The sequence below is a fragment of the Delphinus delphis genome, chromosome 10, assembly GCF_949987515.2.
Source record: "Delphinus delphis chromosome 10, mDelDel1.2, whole genome shotgun sequence".
In the NCBI taxonomy this organism is placed as follows: Eukaryota; Metazoa; Chordata; class Mammalia; order Artiodactyla; family Delphinidae; genus Delphinus; species Delphinus delphis.
In genome coordinates, this window is record NC_082692.2 from 36,176,930 (window position 1) to 36,195,168 (window position 18,239).

At 41.2% G+C, this 18,239-nt stretch overlaps 1 protein-coding gene across 1 annotated transcript in view; it reads left to right on the forward strand.

Moving 5' to 3' along the window:
- The first annotated feature begins 17,200 nt into the window (after positions 1-17,200).
- BTBD9 (BTB domain containing 9) overlaps positions 17,201-18,239 on the forward strand; it is a 412,761-nt gene continuing 411,722 nt past the window's right edge. The window contains exon 1 of the mRNA XM_060021889.1: positions 17,201-17,329. The gene's annotated coding sequence lies outside the window, so the exon portion shown is untranslated. The remainder of the gene's footprint in view (positions 17,330-18,239) is intronic.

The window sequence follows — 18,239 nt, forward strand, 5'->3', positions numbered from 1 at the left end:
AATGCATGCTGATATGACAGCTGTCACATACAAACAAAATTGTTTTGAATGAAGTTAAAGACAACTAAGTGCTACTAGAGCTATCTTATGGAAAAAACCGAACCTTTGGCCCACCCAATAGTATTTTTGAACAGATATTCTCCCTTATCTCCCATTTTTAATTCATCATTGCCTGCCTGATGAATCTCAGTGGATTCATCTCTATGAATCTCATAGATACTAAAAGAATAAGCATAGTATCAGTTAGTGTGGGTGAGGTTATACTGCAGTAACAAATGATCCCCCAAATCTCAGTGGCTTACAAGAAAGGTTTATTTCTCCCTCACACTGCATGTCCACTGATTATCTCAGCTACAGCTAATGATGCAGTTGCAGAACAGGCAACTCCTGGTGTCAGTGGAATAAATGGCTTCTCCAAGAGCTGCCTTTATTGAGGTATAGAAAGGGCCTTTCAGGCAGCCACTGGACTGAACATTCTTCACCCCAGGTTCAGAAAGACGCAGGACTCCTCCAAGGCTGCTGGCTCCCTAGTCCTTCTCTGGCGTAGTCATATTAGCACACAGATGTGTCCCTGTGCCTCTATCATAATGCTCTACACTAGCTTCTCAAGAAAGAACCGGAAGCATCAGATAAGATCCCGTTCAGGATCAAGGTTCTCTAGAAGAGAGAGGTAATCAAGGATGTTTATTCAGAAAACACTAACTCAGCATTCTGTTCTTGTTCATTGTATCTTGGCTTCTTTCTCCAAGCCAAGAATTTTTCTGAAAGTTCATTCTAGTCCTTTATGTCTTTGCCATTCACCACCCTGCTGTGTGTTTCTGGAGGTCTCATCTCTCTTGCAGCTTGATCACCACGTTACCCCTGATCATCACAGGGGTAATCATTAGTGCTACACACTGATATCTGGTTCTCCTCTCTTCTGGTCACATAGTAGGATGCATTTCCAGACTTCCTTAAGATTGGTTCTGTGACTAATGCTGGCATGAATTGTGAGTAGAAATGGTGTCTGTCACTTTTGAGCTGAAGAATTTGTTAGTGTGAGGCTTCCAGAGTTTTCTCTTTTCCTTCTGGAAAAAGCCACTGATATTTTGGGGTTATTTTTTTTTACTGTTGCATAGCCTAGCCTATCTTGACTGAAACTATCGCATACCTTTTTTCAGGTATTTAAAGTATACATGACAAATTAAAGGCTCTTATAATAATATAAGTCTTCAGACACATAATGGGTATAAAATGCTCCATAACTCTTAAGGTACAAATGTAGTCCCACGACTCTTGTCTCTCTAAATCAAATTTAAATTGGCTCAAGCACCCAGATGCTATTTAGGTAGAAAGTTTAGAATCACTCTATTGAGTTATTCCCATTTACCCTACATTGTTTTTGCTCAATGTAGTTGATACACCCTCTGCATCGCAATCACCTGGGGGTATTTGTTAAAAACAGACTCCCACAGTATTCCTCAAATCAGAATCTCTGGCAGGACTCAACGTGCCCCCAAGTCATTCTTACGCTCACTTCACACATGATCTTTCTTAGTCTGAAATCACCTTGCTCTACCTTGTGATTCCCACATGATTTCTAGACCAGCATCATCCAACAGAACTTTCTGCATTGATAGAAAGGTACTCTCTATGTATACTCCAATACACTAGCCACATGTGGATACTGAGCTCTTGAAGTGTGACTAGTATGACTGAGGAACTGAATTTTTAATTTATTTGAAGAGCCACACATGGCTAGAGGCTCCCATGTTAGACAGCACAGTTCTAGACTCTTAGTCCTTGAAAGCAAGAACTGTATCTTCAATCTCTGTATCCCCTTTGTGCCTGACACAGAGTAGCCCAGTAAATAATAACTGAAATAGGAAATAGGCCTGCACTACTTCCATTTTTGAGGTTCCTGGTATATTAAAAGAAGAAATGCCAAAACAGGATTACAAAAAGTGTTTTCTGGACAAACATTTTAAATCTTTACACTTACAAAGCAGCTTTATTGTCCTATTCTCAAGATACAGGATTAAAATATTAAATCATAGACATATAGTGTCTAAGAGCAATACCTAATAGCCATGGGGGTACTCAGTTATCTTTCTACCTTTGATTTAGCAAATATAAAAGGTGCATTAAGACAATGAATCTTGCTTAAGATCTTTCCATGTAACTTCAGTTAAAGTGTATATGTGCAAATATCACCAGTGTATACAAATCAGATCACTAATTCATGAGGTATAAAAGGGTTTAAAACAAAATAATCATAGATTAGATACAGGAAAGCTACTTCTTCATATTGTGGCCTACCGGAAGAATATACTAAGAGAGGCTGTGAGAATAGTGTTTGGAGAATTTGGGACGTGACGTTTCGCACTTACGCTTGCCAGCCGTTACTTTACCTATCTACTTTCCTCAGAAGAGCAAAAGCAAAGTTAAAAGTGACATTCTTTAGATTTGCAATAATATTAAAACTTCTTTGAAAATAATTCATTGTTCTGTTGGTTTAGTTGATGTAAAACCCTAGAGAACTTGTAAACAAAACATTCTTATCAGCATGGAAGGATCAATAAGTTTTAACTCTTGCCTGAAGTAAGGGTAAGGGACTATAAGGTAGTCATCATTAGCATAATTATCACTTATTTCCCTAGCTTTTCCATGATCAACCTGAGGTGGCTAGTGCAACAATACACATAATGTAGAAAATTATAAATAAATCTGAGCAAGAGAAAACCCAAATTTAAATAGAAGGTCAGCAACAAGGACCTACTTACTGTATGGCACAGGGAACTCTGCCCAATGTTATGTAACAACCTAAATGGGAAAAGAATTTGAAAAAGAATAGATACGTGTATATATATAACTTAATCACTTTGCTGTACACCTGAAACTGCAAAAATATTGTTAATCAACTGTACTCCAATATAAAATAAAAAGTTTAAAAAGTACAATAGTGAAAAAATAATAAATACATAGATAGATAGATGATAGATGATAGATAGATCAGGACCAGGGAATAAGAACGCAGATTCACAGGCCACAGTTCCTATGTAAGCACTAAAGCTGAGCTAAAACTTGACTTGGAGCTTCATGACGATGAAAGTGAAAAGGGAAACACATAAACTGGTTACATTATTTGTCTGTAAGGAAGACACATCACTTACTCAAAGGTAGTCAAGCATTTCCTGACACTTGGCTCTGAAAGAAAATTCTCTCATGGGATTTTCCATAAGAAACATAAAATGACCAAGTGCACAATAGCTCTACAGCAAATGCACTAGTGGGCTTTGTGGAATTGTCTCTTCTAGAATCCCTTAATGTATGTAGAAGCCACAATATTCAAAAGACAAGTCAGAAAAACACTCCTGGTAGAGGGTGAGAAATGTTTCTGTGTGTATGAGCTCAGGACAATGTGGTCAGGGATGCAGTTTTCTGATGGACCAGCTAATGCCCTGGCTGACTAAAAGCAGATACATATTGTTCAGAACTCAGTAATCTCATCAGCAGATGGTGGGTGGTTGACAGCCTTTTGTGAAGAGTGAGTCATCCCATTGAGATTCTCACCTAAATAGGAACATTTCTCTCTTCATGGGGGTGGACAGAGGGAGGCTGCAGGCAGTGCAGGTTTTTCCTTAAGAAAACCAATTCTTCAAAATAAGAACGAAGTATTCAAGTTTGTAAAGTTCTATTCAATAGAGAAGAGGGTCTGCAAACTCACAGACAAGTCATGTTTTTTTTTAAACAAAGTTCACATTAGTTCCCAATGTTAAGAGATGAATAGATTTCAAATCTGGCAAGCCCAGATGCTCGCACACCACTCGGCAACAATCTGCTGGCTGGGTGTGGGGCATTTGCCCACCCTCTAGGCAACTGAATGTCCTGTTGGAGGATGAAGATTTGGATGGAAAAATTTTCAAAGAAGAAATTAACAGTTGCTGACTCTCGCTAAGAAAAATCTGAATAAAGCTCCCATGAGATGTATGGCTTTTAGCAAAGTGACTGCTCAGTAAATCTACCTGGAAGAATTCCTTGCAAAACATACCCTTAAGTAAAGAAATGAATCTGATACTGAGTTACTGGATCTAAACCAGTTAAATTTCAGGACATGTACCAAAATAATTATTTTAGTTTTAGAACAGGTGATCTTCACCCACTTCTGACAAATGCTAAACCACAAAATCAACCATACGTTAAATTATAATAAAATATCATCAGCATTAAGGAAGATTGACTTTCTTATCTCCAAAGCAAGACAGCATATGTTCAAATAATACAAAAGTGGTTTCAAATTATTTAGTTTAAAAATAAGGAGGGCCACAACTTGCCTGTTTTATGCTACTTGAAATACTTTCTGATCTGTCTGAACACCAATTCTATTGATCTGGACTTTCAAGGTCACAGAAGTCCTGGTTTTATATGATTCTATATTGAACTCATGGAGCTCAACCCGAAACTAGTCCTTGTCCACAGACTCAAAGCCTGAGAAATCATGCAAAGCTGCAACCTTTCTTTTAAAAGCAAAGTTTACTTTTTCTAATTATAAAATAAATGTACAATATCAATAATTTAGAAAATAAAGAAGAATTTAGACTGTTTTCCCTCAGGTTTTTATTTTGAAAAATTTCAAACCAACAGAATACAGATATGCAGGCCAAGGGTCCTTCCAGTTACTAAGGCTGAGCCGCAAATTTCTCAGAGCTTCTTGGCAGTCAGAGTGAAAGGAGAAAACAGCCAGTTATGTAATTCACATCACCTATAAGGAGAAAACATATCAGTTACTTAAGAGTAGCCAAGGGGCTTCCCTGGTGGCGCGGTGGTTGAGAGTCCGCCTGCCGATGCAGGGGACACGGGTTCGCGCCCCGGTCTGGGAAGATCCCACATGCCGCGGAGCGGCTGGGCCCGTGAGCCATGGCCACTGAGCCTGTGCGTCTGGAGCCTGTGCTCCGCAATGGGAGACGCCACAACAGTGAGAGACCAGCATACCGCAAAAAAAAAAAAAAAAAAAAGAGTAGCCAAGTGTTTCATGGCATTTGGCTGAGAGAGAAAAATTCTCTTATTAAAAATTTAAAAAAAAATTTTTAATTTATTTTTTAATTGGGGTATAGTTGCTTTACAATGTTTTGTTAGTTTCTGCTATACAATGAAGTGTACAGCTATATGTATACAGCTATATGTATACATATATTCCCTCCCTCTTGGACCTCCCTCCCACCCCCCCATCCCACTCATCTAGGTCACCACAGAGCACTGAGCTGATCTCCCTGTGCTATACAGCAGGTTTCCACTAGCTATTTTACACATGATAGTGTATATATGTCAGTCCTAATCTCCCAATTCATCCCACCCCCCCTTCCCCCCATGAGAGAAAAATTCTCTTGTGTTCACTTCATAAAGAATACAAAGTGATATCATACACAATAACTGCACTGGTGAGTTCTGTAAACTATTTCATCTAGAATCTCTCAATGTTAGCAGAGCATGCGTTGTATGAAGGAAGGCAGCAGCCTGGGGGTTAAGAGCATGGATTCTAGAACCTAACTACTTGGGTTTGAATCCTGGTTCCATGACTATTAATTGTGTGACCTTGAGTAAATTACTTAACTTTTCTAGGTCTTAGTTTCCTGAATTATAAAGTACTGTGATTAATGATATTACCTCTCTCAAAGGGGTATGAAGCTTAAATGAGTTAATGCCCAGAACATACTTAAAACAGTACCTGGCACATAGTAAGCATCATCATTATTTCAGTAAACGCTAAAATAAAGGTGTACACATGATGTAATAGTACAGGATGGGCACTTAGACCAAATAAGGGCTGGAGGGAAGGTTTCCTAAAGAGAGGATGCCTGGTTTACTACTTAACTGCTGTTAGCGTGAACTTGGCCCAATTACTTAAACTTTGTATCCCCACCTGCTAAAACAGAGATATAATATCAGATACTGATACAATAAACTGATGTTTGTGAAATTAAATGAGATAATATATGAGGATTAGATGAGCAAATGGAAGAGAGCATGGCATGTAAAACAAATGTTTCCACTTGGATCTGGTGGAAAAGTAAATAAACTACCCTTGCATTCAAATTTTACATGTGTCCATTTTTCCAATTAAAGGGTGTACTTAAGTTCACAAGTAGCTGTACAAAAATATTAATTCATATCACAACAAAGCTACCTAGAAGTAATGTTAAACGATCAGTGGTGGATTAGCACAACTCTCCTGTTTTTTTTAATCACCACGGAAATGCCTTATGGTTACATCATTTTTGAGGCACATTGTGTCCACCTGAGAGAGTAGGTAAATATAACACCTTGATTTCCATTTGGCAAAAATGACTACTGCCTCATCTGCATTACTTTATATATCCCTCATGTCACTTCATATAGAATTCTATTATAGTATGTAGAATACTGTGTTACAGTCACGGTTCATTCGATTTATACCTTGCTTTGTTTAAAAAAGAGCTATGGCGATTAGTTACATACTTATATGTTTATCTCCCTTCCAAAACTGTGAGTTTCTCAACTAACTGTATCATAACCACATCCATAGTATCTGGACATAAGCTGGAACATAATATACTGATTCTCACTGTTTGGTGAAATGAGTAGGATTTGAAGTGTGCTGTCATAAGCAAATGAGCCTAATATAAAGTTAAGGGGGAGAGAGACCTTCAGGATGGCGGAGGAGTAAGACATGGAGATTACCTTCCTCTCCACAAATATATCAGAAATACATCTACATGTGGAACAACTCCTACAGAACCTACTGAATGCCGGCAGAAGACCTCAGACTTCCCAAAAGGCAAGAAACTCCCCACATACCTGGGTAGGGCAAAAGAAAAAAGAAAAAACAAAGACAAAAGAATAGGGACGGGACCTGCACCAGTGGGAGGGAGCTTTGAAGGAGGAAAAGTTTCCACACACTAGGAAGCCCCTTCACTGGCAGAGACAGGGTGTGGCAGTGCGGAAGCTTCGGAGCCACGGAGGAGAGCACAGCAACAGGGGTGCAGAGGGCAAAGTGGAGAGATTCCCGCACAGAGGATCGGTGCCGACCAGCACTCACCAGCCTGAGAGGCTTGTCTGCTCACCTGCCAGGGCGAGTGGGGGCTGGGAGCTGAGGCTCGGCTTCGGAGGTCAGACCCCAGGGAGAAGACTCGGGTTGGCTGCATGAACACAGCCTGAAGGGGGCTAGTGCACCACAGCTAGCCGGGAGGGTGTCCGGGAAAAAGTCTGGACCTGCCTAAGAGTCAAGAGACCATTGTTTTGGGATGCACGAGGAGAGGGGATTCAGAGCACCACCTAAACGAGCTCCAGAGACAGGCGCGAGTCGTGGCTATCAGCGTGGACACCACAGACAAGCATGAAATGCTAAGGCTGCTGCTGCAGCCACCAAGAAGCCTGTGTGCAAGCACAGGTCACTATCCACACCTCCTATCCCGGGAGCCTGTGTCGCTCACGACTGCCAGGGTCCCATGATCCAGGGACAACCTCCCCGGGAGAACATATGGCGTGCCTCAGGCTGCTGCAACGTCACGCCGGCCTCTGCCCTGGCAGGCTCACTCCGCATTCCATACCCCTCCCTCGCCCAGGCCTGAGTGAGCCAGAGCCCCCTAATCAGCTGCTACTTTAATCCCGTCCTGTCTGAGCGAAGAACAGAAGACTTCAGGCGACCTACACGCAGCGGTGGGGCCAAATCCAAAGCTGAACCCTGGGAGCTGTGCGAACAAAGAAGAGAAAGGGAAATCTCTTCCAGCAGCCTCAGGAGCAGCGGATTAAATCTCCACAATGAACGTGATGTACCCTGCATCTCTGGAATATCTGAACAGACAACGAATCATCCCAAAACTGAGGCAGTGGACTTTAGGAGCAACTGTAGACTTGGGGTTTGCTTTCTGCATCTAATTTGTTTCTGGTTTTATATTTGTCTTAGTTTAGTAATTAGAGTTTATTATCATTGGTAGATTTGTTTATTGATTTGATTGCTCTCTTCCTTTTTTTATATATATAGAGAGATATATATATTTTTCCTTTTTCCCTTTTTGTGAGTATGTGTATGCTTCTTTGTGTGATTTTGTCTGTATAGCTTTGCTTTTACCATTTGTCCTAGGGTTCTATCTGTCCATTTTTTATTGTTTGTTTGTTTTAGTATAGTTTTTAGCACTTGTTATCATGGTGGATTTGTTTTCTGGTTTGGTTGCTCTTTTCTTTCTTTCTTTTTTCCATTTTTTATTACCTTTTAATTTCTTTTAATTTTTAATATTTTTTTGTTTTTATTTTAATAACTTTATTTTATTTTATTATTTTATTTCTTTCTTTATTTTTTTCTCCCTTTTCTTCTGAGCCATGTGGCTGACAGGGTCTTCATGCTATGGCTGGGTGTCAGGCCTGTGCCTCTGAAGTGGGAGAGCCAACTTCTGGACACTGGTCCACCAGAGACCTCCTGGCTCCATGTAATATCAAACAGTGAAAGCTCTCCAAGAGATCTCCATCTCAACACTAAGACCCAGCACCACTCAATGACCAGCAAGCTACAGTGCTGGACACCCTATGCCAAACAACTATCAAGAAGGGAACACAACCCCACCCATTAGCAGAGAGGCTGTCTAAAATCATAATAAGGTCACAGACACCCCAAAACACACCACCGGACATGGTCCTGGCCACCAGAAAGACAAGATCCAGCCTCATCCACCAGAACACAGGCACCAGTCTGCTCCACCAGGAAGGCTACACAACCCACTAAACCAACCTTAGCCACTGGGGACAGACACCAAAAACAATGGGAACTATGAACCTGCAGCCTGCAAAAAGGAGACCCCAAACACAGTAAGTTAAGCAAAATGAGAAGACATAGAAACACACAGCAGATGAAGGAGCAAGGTAAAAACCCACCAGACCAAACAAATGAAGAGGCAATAGGCAGTCTACCTGAAAAAGAAGTCAGTGTAATGATAGTAAAGATGATCCAAAATCTTGGAAGTAGAATGGAGAAAATACAAGATATGTTTAACAAGGACCTAGAAGAACTAAAGAACAAACAAACAATGATGAACAACACAATAAATGAAATTAAAAATTCTCTAGAAGGAATCAGTAGCAGAATAACTGAGGCAGAAGAACAGATAAATGACCTGGAAGATAAAATAGTGGAAATAATTACCACAGACCAGAATAAAGAAAAAAGAATGAAAAGAATTGAGGACAGTCTCAGAGACCTCTGGGACAACATTAAACACACCAACATTCGAATTATAGGGGTCCCAGAAGAAGAAGAGAAAAAGAAAGGGACTGAGAACATATTTGAAGAGATTATAGTTGAAAACTTCCCTAATATGGGAAAGGAAATAGTCAATCAAGTCCAGAAAGTGCAGAGAGTCCCATACAGGATAATTCCAAGGAGAAACATGCCAAGACACAAATTAGTCAAACTATCAAAAATGAAATACAAAGAAAAAATACTACAAGCAGCAAGGGAAAAACAAAAAATAACACACAAGGGAATGCCCATAAGGTTAACAGCTGATCTTTCAACAGAAACTCTGCAAGCTAGAAGGGAGTGGCAGGACATATTTAAAGTGATCAAAGGGAAAAACCTACAGCCAAGATTACTCTATCTAGCAAGGATCTCATTCACATTCAACAGAGAAATTAAAACCTTTACAGACAAGCAAAAGCTGAGAGAATTCAGCACCACCAAACCACCTTTACAAAAAATGCTAAAGGAACTTCTCTAGGGAGGAAACACAAGAGAAGGAAAAGACCTACAATAACAAACCCAAAACAATTAAGAAAATGGTAATAGGAACATACATATCGATAATTACCTTAATGTAAATGGTTTAAATGCTCCCAACAGAAGACACAGACAGGCTGAATGGATACAAAAACAAGACCCGTATATATGCTGTCTACAAGAGACCCACCTCAGACTTAGGGACACATAGAGACTGAAAGTGAGGGAATGGAAAAAGATATTCCATGCAAATGGGAATCAAAAGAAAGCTGGAGTAGCAATTCTCATATCAGACAAAATAGACTTTAAAATAAAGACTATTACAAGACACAAAGAAGGACACTACATAATGATCAAGGGATCAATCCAAGAAGAAGATATAACAATTGTAAATATTTATGCACCCAACATAGGAGCACCTCAATACATAATGCAAATGCTAAGAGCCATAAAAGGGGAAATTGACAGTAACACAAGCATAGTAGGGCACTATAACACCCCACTTTCACCAATGGACAGATCATCCAAAATGAAAATAAATAAGGAAACACAAGCTTAAAATTATACATTAAGCAAGATGGACTTAATTGATATTTATAGGACATTCCATCCAAAACCAACAGAATACACTTTCTTCTCAAGTGCTCATGGAACATTCTTCAGTCACAAATCAAGTGTTGGTAAATTTAAGAAAACTGAAATGTATCAAGTATCTTTTCTGACCACAATGCTATGAGACTAGATATCCATTACAGGAAAAAAATCTGTAAAAAATAGAAACACATGGAGGCTAAACAATACACTACTAAATAACCAAGAGATCACTGAAGAAATCAAAGGGTAAATTAAAAATACCTAGAAACAAATGACAATGAAAACCCGACAACGCAAAACCTATGGGATGCAGCAAAAGCAGTTCTAAGAGGGAAGTTTATAGCAATACAATCCTACCTCAAGAAAAAAAAAACATCTCAAATAAACAACCTAATCTTACACCTAAAGAAATTAGAGAAAGAAGAACAAAAAAACCCCAAAGTTAGCAGAAGGAAAGAAATCATAAAGATCAGATCAGAAATAAATGAAAAAGAAATGAAGGAAACAATAGCAAAGATCAATAAAACTAAAAGCTGGGTCTTTGAGAAGATAAACAAAATTGATAAACCATTAGCCAGACTCATCAATTAAAACAGAGAGAAGACCCAAATCAATAGAAATGAAAAAGGAGAAGTAACAGCTGACATTGCAGAAATACAAAGGATCATGAGACATTACTACAAGCAAGTATATGCCAATAAAATGGACAACCTGGAAGAAATGGACAAATTCTTAGAAAAGCACAACCTTCTGAGACTGAACCAGGAAGAAATAGAAAATATAAACAGACCAATCACAAGCACTGAAATTGAAACTGCGATTAAAAATCTTCCAACAAAAAAAAGCCCAGGACCAGATGGCTTCACAGGTGAATTCTATCAAACATTTAGAGAAGAGCTAACACCTATCCTTCTCAAACTCTTCCAAAATATAGTAGAGGGAGAAACACTCCCAAATTCATTCTACGAGGCCACCATCACCCTGATACCAAAACCAGACAAAGTTGTCACAAAGAAAGAAAACTACAGGCCAATATCACTGATGAACATAGATGCAAACATCCTCAACAAAATACTAGCAAATAGAATCCAACAGCACATTAAAAGGATCATACACCATGATCAAGTGGGGTTTATCCCAGGGATGCAAGGATTCTTCAATATACACAAATCAATGAATGTGATAAAACATATTAATAAATTGAAGGAGAAAAACCATATGATTATCTCAGTAGATGCAGAAAAAGTTGGACAAAATTCAACACCCATTTATGATAAAAACCCTCCAGAAAGTAGGCATAGAGGGAACTTACCTCAACATAAGAAAGGCCATATATGACAAACCCACAGCCAGCATCATTCTCAACGGTGAAAAACTGAAACCATTTCCGCTGAGATCAGGAACAAGACAAGGTTGTCCACTGTCACCACTATTGTTCAGCATAGTTTTGGAAGTTTAAGCCACAGCAATCAGAGAAGAAAAAGAAATAAAAGGAATCCAAATCAGAAAAGAAGAAGTAAAGCTGTCACTGTTTGCAGATGACATGATGCTCTACATAGAGTATCCTAAAGATGCTACCAGAAAACTACTAGAGGTAATCAATGAATTTGGTAAAGTAGCAGGATACAAAATTAATGCACCAGAAATCTCTTGCATTCCTATACATTAATGATGAAAAATGAGAAAAAGAAATTAAGGAAACACTCTCACTTACCATTGCAACAAAAGGAATAAAATACCTAGGAATAAACCTACCTAAGGAGATAAAAGACCTGTATGCAGAAAGCTATAAGACACTGATGAAAGAAATTAAAGATGGCACAAACAGATGGAGAGATATACCATGCTCTTGGAACGGAAGAATCAACAGTGTGAAAATGACTATACTACCCAAAGCAATCTACAGATTCAATGCAATCCCTATCAAACTACCAATGGCAATTTTCACAGAACTGGAACAAAAAATTTCACATTTTATATGGAAACGCAAAAGACCCCGAAGAGCCAAAGCAATCTTGAGAAAGAAAAACGGAGCTGGAGGAGTCACGCTTCCGGACTTCAGACTATACTACAAAGCTACAGTAATCAAGACAGTATGGTACTGGCACAAAAAGGGAAATATAGATCAATGGAACAGGATAGAAAGCCCAGAGATAAACCCATGCACATATGGTCACCTTATTTTTGATAAAGAAGGCAAGACTATACAATGGAGAAAAGACAACCTCTTCAAAAAAATATAGAAATCAATTTTCACTGCAAAGTAAAGGAGCTGTTACAGTGGAGGATTACTGGACTGAAAGTCAATATTATGACATAGTATGAGTGTGTTTCCAGTTTGGTAATTGCAATCATTGTTGCTTTTGTTGTGGTCATCTATTTACAATGCTTGGTGTCAGTTTAGTTATCTCTTGTAAAAATAAAATACAGTGTGTGTGTGGAAAAAAAAAAAAAAGAACCTATTGTATAGCACAGGTAACTCCACTCAGTACTCTCTGTAATGACCTGTATGGGAATAGAATCTAAAAAACAGTGGATATAACTGATTCACTTTGCTGTACAGCAGAAAGTAACACAACATTGTAAATCAACTATACTCCAATAAAAATTAATTTAATTTAATTAACAAAATAAAATGAATAAAAGGCATTAAAAAAAAGACAGCCTCTTCAGTAAGTGGTGCTGGGAAAACTGGACAGCTACATGTAAAATAATTAAATTAGAACACTCCTTAACACCATACACAAAAATAAACTCAAAATGGATTAAAGACCTAAATGTAAGACCAGACACTATAAAACCCTTCGAGGAAAACACAGGCAGAACACTCTGTGACATGAATCACAGCAAGATCCTTTTTGACCCACCTTCTAGAGAAATGGAAATAAAAAGAAAAATTAACAAATGGGACCTAATGAAACTTAAAAGCTTTTGCACAGCAAAGGAAACCATCAACAAGATGAAAAGACAACCCTCAGAATGGGAGAAAATATTTGCAAATGAAGCAATTGACAAAGGATTAATCTCCAAAATTTACAAGCAGCTCATGCAGCTCAATATCAATAAAACAACCCAATCCAAAAATGGGCAGAAGACCTAAACACACATTTCTTCAAAGAAGACATACAGACTGCCAACAAACACATGAAAGAATGCTCAACATCATTAATCATTAGAAAAATGCAAATCAAAACTACAATGAGGCATCATCTCACACTAGTCAGAATAGCCATCATCAAAAAATCTACAAACAATAAATGCTGGAGAGGGTGTGGAGAAAAGGGAACACTCTTGCACTGTTGGTGGGAATGTAAATTGATACAGCCACTATGGAGAACAGTATGGAGGTTCCTTAAAAAACTAAAAATAGAACTAACATAAGACCCAGCAATTCCACTACTGGGCATATACCCTGAGAAAACCATAGTTCAAAAAGTCATGTACCTCAATTTTCATTGCAGCTCTATTTACAATAGCCAGGACGTGGAAGCAACCTAAGTGTCCATCGACAGATGAATGGGTAAAGAAGATGTGGCACATATATACAATGGAATATTACTCAGCCATAAGAAGAAATGAAATTGAGTTATTTGTAGTGAGGTGGATGGACCTAGAGTCTGTCATACAGCGTGAAGTAAGTCAGAAAGAGAAAAACAAATACTGTATGCCAACACATATATATGGAATTTGAAAAAAAAAAGGTTCTGATAAATGTAGAGGCAGGACAGGAATAAAGACGCAGATGTGGAGAATGGACTTGAGGACATGGGGAGGGGGAAGGGTAAGCTGGGATGAAGTGAGAGTGGCATGGACATATATACACTGCCAAATGTAAAATAGACAGCTAGTGGGAAGCAGCCGCATACACAGGGAGATCAGCTCGGTGGTTTGTGTCCACCTAGAGGGGTGGGATAGGGAGGATGGGAGGGAGGTGCAAGAGGAAGGAGATATGGGGATATATGTATATGTATAGCTGATTCACTTTGTTATACCGAAAAAACTAACACACCATTGTAAAGCAATTATACTTCAATAAAGATGTTAAAAAAAATAAAGTTAAGGGGACTCTCTAGGAATTTATGTGAAATCAGTCAGTCTGATCTTCTTCTTTGTTAGATAAGAAACCAAAGCATGGAATAGTTAAGTGATTTGCCAAAGGTTACTTAGCTAGTTAATGGCCAGAACTAAGAGTAGAATCTCAAACTGCCATCAATTAGTCCAGATGGCAATCCAGTATACTGACCTGCCTTTCTGACCCAGGTAATTTGGTGTTTATCTCTACTACCTCACTAAAGCTGCTATTGTTGGTCATCAATCACTTTTGTGTTGCTAAATCCAGTCAGTGCTTTTCAGCCCTTGATATACTTGCCCTATTTGTGGTCTCTAACTCTGCTGAGACCATATTGCAATTCTTTCCCACCTTGGTTTCAGAGGCATTACACTCACCTAGTTCTTTTATCTCTCTGGCCATTGTTCCTCACACCTTGTGGGCTTCCGTTCATCTGCCACTGCCTTTTAAACTGAGTGCTTCCCGGGGATCTATCTTTGGTCCTCTTTATCGTTTCTTCTATATTTTCTGATTGATCTCATCCATGACTAGGACTTAAATTACCAATTATTGATATAAGTTAATGTCCTCTAAATCTAGTTTAACTCAACTTCTCTCCTCATGCGCAGACTTGTGTAATTCGACTGTTTATTGGATATTTCCCTCTGGATGTGAAGGTTCTCTTCAAGTCACAGTCACCTTGCAGTAGTCTTTGAGGGAGCCTAAAAAATTGCACCCTTTTTTCTAGATAAAAGAGAATGCAGCAGGGGACCAACTATCATCTTTGTTACTGAATGTATTCATTTTGATTGCTGTTGTAACAAATTACCACAAAATTAGTGGCTTAAAACAACACAGATTTATTAGCTTACAGTTCTGGAGGTCAGACATTCTAAAATCAAGGCATTGGCAGGGCTGCGTTCTCTCTTGGGGCTCTAGGGGAGAATCTGCTTCCTTGCCTTTTCCAGCTTCTAAAAGCTGCCTGCATTCCTTGGCTCCATCTTCAAAGCCAGCAGCACAGATTCTTAAAATCTTTCTCTCTGACCTCTGCTTCCATCATCATATCTCATTCTCTGACCCTCCTGCCTCCAGTCCAGCCAGATAATCCAAGACAATCTCCCCACCTCAAGATCCTTAATTTAACACACCTGCAAAGTCCCTCGTGCCCTGTAAGGTAACATTCACAGGTTTTGGAGATTAGGACATGAAAATCTTTCAGGAGCCATAATTCTGTATACTACAATTGACAAAATTAGTATTGGATATTACCTGTGGACAGAGAGCTTCCTAATGCGAAACTCTGGTATTAAATAGGCTTATAACTTTGTAGCCCTGGACCAGGCACCCTCAATCCCACACATAGGCCCTGCTCCTGGTGAATCAGAAAAGAACACAAAGATAGTTCCCTGACAGAAGCTTTCCTTTAAGAGGAAAGTGATGGGATGGGCTACAGCTGTCCCGTTTCTCCTTTTAAATTCACCAATTAGGAGGTCACTGCTCTAGGGAGGCGTGAGCTGGGGCAGGTGCAGTGAGAGGCCAATATCATACTATATATATTATGTATTTTATTAACAGATGTTACTCTGTGTGGGAGGAAACATCATGAGTGGAGAATAAGTGTTTCCCCAACAAACATATCCATTTTTGAACACACCATCATTTTCTAGAAATCCAATCATCCTCCTGGGACTGTCACCAGCACTATCTAATACGCTGGATCAGAAACTTGTGGATAACCCAGACTCATTTTCATTCACATTTTGTTAAATGTTTCCACCACCTACCCCAGCACCCGTGCTGGAAACTTGGCTTACTCATTTATCCCTCACTCAGCGCTGTCAATTCTACCACCTTAACAGCACTCACATCTATCCCTTCCTCTACACTCCCACTGCCAAAGCTTTGGTTAAGGCTCTGATCTCTTCCTGGGGTACAGCAATGGCCTCATAACTGATCTCTCTGCCTCAAGTTTTGTTCTTCCTATTTTCACTTCCATACCTTTACTCATGAAGCTTCCTTTGGCTGGAATTACGTCCTTTCCAGTCACTCTCTCCAAATCTCCACACCCCAGTGGACCTCCAGTTCGCCCAAGCCTCAAGCAGAATTGACTGTCCAACATCCAGGATCAGACTTGAACCTAGGTTTCCCTGACTCCAAAGTCCATGCTCTTAACTGCTCTTGCTCGACTGCCTTCTCTTATAATAAAGATATTTTAAAGTCTAGTGAGCTTTATACTTTAAAAAGCACCTTTGCATACATTATTTCCTTTTAGCGGTACAATTCTTCAACGTAGTAAAGATGGGTATTGTTATCCTCATTTATAAAATGAGGAAACAGAGGAATTCAAGGCCCGGTCCATCACACGCTGCTGCTGAGTTAACGAGTGTCATTCAGCAGCCTTACACATTAACCGCGCGCTCAGCCCCTTCTGGTCCCAGTCCCTGGAGAACCTTCCTGCACTTCGCAGAAGTAGACGATGGGGTCCGCGCGAGTCTGGACTAGGCCACTGCTGCCTCCACCACAGGCGCCCGGGCGATCACGGCGGGGAGCTTCCCATTTGCAGTGACGCGATCGGTGAGGCCATACAGTGACGTAGAGTGACGTAACTTACCCGGAGCTAGGTGCCGGCAGGGCAGCTACACCCTGGGGCCCCCTGCTCAGGAGGGCAGCGGATCGGGCGGGTGGGGGAAAGCCGCAAAACCCGCGGGACCCGACCTCCCGGCCCTAAATCCGCGGTTCCCGCTTGCCCGCCACTGATCGGTTGCTACGTGACGCCAGCGCGCAGAGGCGCGTGCGCGGCCACGGCGGTGTGCGTGAGAGCGGACGCGCGCCGCGGCGGCGGCGGCGGCGGCGAGGACGGCGGCGACGGCAGGGGCCGAGGGGGCGGTCGCTACGAGGCGGGTGCGGAGCGGGCGGAAGAGGCGTCTGTGCGGGCGGTGAGGTCGCAGAGGAACATCGTGGGGGTGAGTAGCCGCGGCCTCGCCAGGGAGGTGGGTCCTGGCCGCACCTGCTGCGCGGGCCCGGGGCGCGGGGACGCGCGCCCCTTCACGCTCCTCATCTGCTTTTTCCCGGGGCGGGGAAGGAGCGGGGACGGGGGCTGACGAGGGTCAGTTCCTGGGCTAGGTCGCTGTGGGAAGCGGCAGCAGCTGGCCGGCGAAGACTCTAGTCCTGGAATGTGTTGTAGGCAGGAGGTGTTTGGGGACCTCGGGGTGGCTCTGCCAGGCTCCCGCGCCGAGGAGTCGGAATCCCGAGAAGCCCGGTTCCTAGAGCAGCCTCGCATCCTGCCTGACACGAGCTGGCGCGAGACCGAGACGAGGCGGAACCAGGGACGCCGAGGTTGGGGTCCGGAAAGTTTGGCACTGCTGGGGCCCTCAACTCCCCTGCCTTGGCTGGGCTCTGAGGCGGGGCTGGTTGTTATGGAGGGAGTTGTGAATCAGTGCCTGCGTGCGGCGTCAGACACACCCACGACCTGGAGAAGGCGATCTGTCAGTGTACAGAGGGGGCGGCCCACCTGTTGCCTAGTGTTTCCAACTTCGTGTGTGTGCGCACGTGCTTAATGCACGCCCCAAACTTTGTCGGCCCTAAGCATTTTATCACATTGTTGCTACAGGTTTTGCGGCCAAGGGGCGGCTAGCCATCCTCAGTTCTTCCTCATAGACTCACATCAGCTGTTTTGTTTCCCTAAGCCATGTTGTGCTTCTGTCGTTATTAGGGCCGAGGAAGTGTGGAGGCACCGGTTTTTCTTTTTCTTAAAAGTAGCGCGGGCTTGTTATTTACTAAGCAGAAAATACAGATTTTGTTCAGCGTGTGAGCTGGAAAAATGTCGATGGTCAGACAAGCCTGATTGGGTGCAGCTGATCATCAGCCCAGTGC